The following is a 2,751-nucleotide window of genomic DNA, read 5'->3' on the forward strand; positions in this document are numbered from 1 at the left end:
GAGTGAGTGATCAAACTCCCAGTCAGTTGAACTCCCCGAGGGGACACTTTGCATTACACACACACACACACACACACACACACACACACACACTAGAGGCTGGTGCACAAAATTCATGCGGGGGGGGATTCCCTCAGCCCAGCCTGCACCCTCTCCAATCGGACATCCCTCTCACAATCTGGGACCGCTGGCTCCTAACCACTCACCTGCCCGCCTGATTGCCCCTAACTGCCTCTGCCTACTGGCTTGATTGCCCCTAACCTCTCTGCCTGCCTGTCTAATTACCCCTAACTGCTCCCCTGCCAGACTGATTGATCCCAATTGTTCTCCCCTGCCAGCTTGATTGCCCCTAACTGCCTCTGCCTGCCTGATCGCTCCTAACTGCCCTCTCCTGCAGGCCTGATCTTGCCCCCAACTGCCCTCCCCTGCCCTCCTCCCTCCTGTCAGGGTCCAGTTTGAGGGCCAGCCATGCCTCCAATCACGGGAGACCCAGAGTTCCAACTCATCCCGGCCAGCCGGGGCCCACAGCCCCCTCCTGCCGTGGGCGCTGCAGTGACCCAGGACTCACTGCCACTTGCAGGTGCTCTGAGGACAGGATCTTCCTACAGGCCTCACCGGAAACAGCTCAGGGAGGACACCTCAGGGCCAGTGGGACTGACGGAAGTGGGGGTGTGGCATGGAGGTGGTGCCTGTGCTTCTGTTAACTTACACAATGTGTTTTATACCACAGCATGTGGTGGTGGCCATGAACGGCACCAAGCAGAGCCTCCGGGCCGAGCTGCAGCAGTGCCTGTGGGCCATCAGGAGAGCTCATATCCGCCACCGCAATGAGGGGAGTACAGGCCGCCCTCCGCAGGGCTCTGCCACCCCCGCCCCTGTCCCCACCACCACAAGTCCCTACGACCCGAGCCTGCCACATGCTCAGCCTGGTCTTTGGTTGTCCCTCTGGTCATTTTGGATGTTACGGACCCTGGCTCTTTATATATCAGGATTAGCATATAATAAAATTGGTCTTTTTGGTATACAGCTGTATGAATGTTAACACATATACACAGGGCAGGGCAAGAGTAGGTTTACAGATGTGAGAAAGTGAAACACAGAATTTATTCTCATATTATTATTTATTAACTAGTGACCCGGTGCATGGATTTGTGCACATTGAAAGGAAATTAATTAGAAGGTGGTTGGTGGGGCTGGACTGGGTGAGATGGGCCGGACACACCCTGAAGCCAATCTCCTGCAGTCCCTCCCCAGCATCTGAAGAGCGAGAGGAATCCCTCTGGCAGGTAGGGTCCCTCGGCCTGGCCTGTGGGGATAGGGCCAAAATGGGCTCTCTGGCATCCCCTGAGCAGTCCCGGAGTGCTGAGAGGGCACTCTGCAAAGTTGCTGTCGTACAGGGTGTGGAACACAAATGCAAGTGTGCAGTAAACCAGATTTGGGGCCGACAGTGCCCCAGCAACAACATAACCCACAGCCGAAGGTGGAATCATGGGGCTCCGTGAGGAATCGGACTCCCTCCTCTCTGGTTTTGGGGTGCGTCACCCGAGAACGGCCACTGCCAAGTCACTGCAGCTCAGCAGCTCCTGCATTGAGTGTCTGCTCCCTGATGGTCAGTATGTGTCATAGCGACCAGTCGGACAGAGGAAGGGACACTTAGCATATTAGCCTTTTATACATATAGATTGTTGTATTACTTTCCTTAGGCACAACTGTGAGCCTGTGACATAGATTCACATAATCACTAAGTCAGGTTCCCTTTAGTGCTCTCCCTCTGCCTGTCACACCCGCCCCAGCCCCAACCCAGGGAAGCCACAGATCTCTCCTATCCACAGTTTTTCTTTTTATAAAAATATCATATAAGCAGAAAAATGTAACCCTTTGAGATTATATTTTTACTCAGCATAATGCTTTGAGATTCATCCAAGTTATTGTGTATCTCAGTGGTGTTTTCTTTGTTAGGTATTGAGAAGTATTTAATTTTTGCATCACAGCAATTTTATGACTGATTTGGCCTATGCCAGTGACCATTGTATTACCCATCAGCCCAGAATTCACTATTCTCAACCGCTGCAGACAAAGGACTGGCCCTTGAAGCACTTGGTTCTCACCGAGAGTGAAGGCGAAGCTTTATGAGCAGAGGAAGCTGGAGGGCACTGCTCTCCATGACCCAGCATGGGCGTGTGAACACAGCTCTTGATGGATTCAATTTGCTAATGTTTTCTTGAATATTCTTTTGTCAATGTCTATAAAGAATGTTCGTCTGTAGTTTTCTTTTATTAGTTTTGGTATTAGGAAAATTCTGGTCACATTGGATAACTTTGGAAATGCTCCCTTACCTTCTATTTTCTGGTAGATATTTTGTAGAATTGGTGTCAATTTTTTAATGTAATTAAATGTTTGGTAGAATTAAACAGTGAAACATTCTAAGTCTGAAGATTTATTTTTTTGGAAGTTTTAAACTATGAACTCAATTTATTTATTAGTTCTGCACAATTCAAGTTATCTATTTTATCATAAGTGTGCTTTGATACCTTATGGTTTTTTTTCTATCAACAATTACTTTAATTGCAAAATAAATTAAATGCTCTAATCAAAAGACATATGGTAGACTAATGGATAACCACACAAGACCCTTACATATGCTGTGTGCAAGAGACTCATTTTTTTAAATAAATCTTTATTGTTCAGATTATTACAGTTGTTCCCCCTTTCCCCCCCATAGCTCCCCTCCACCCAGTTCCCACCCCACCT

This window comes from Myotis lucifugus, unplaced genomic scaffold (assembly GCF_000147115.1).
Source record: "Myotis lucifugus unplaced genomic scaffold, Myoluc2.0 scaffold_422, whole genome shotgun sequence".
Taxonomy (NCBI): domain Eukaryota; kingdom Metazoa; phylum Chordata; class Mammalia; order Chiroptera; family Vespertilionidae; genus Myotis; species Myotis lucifugus.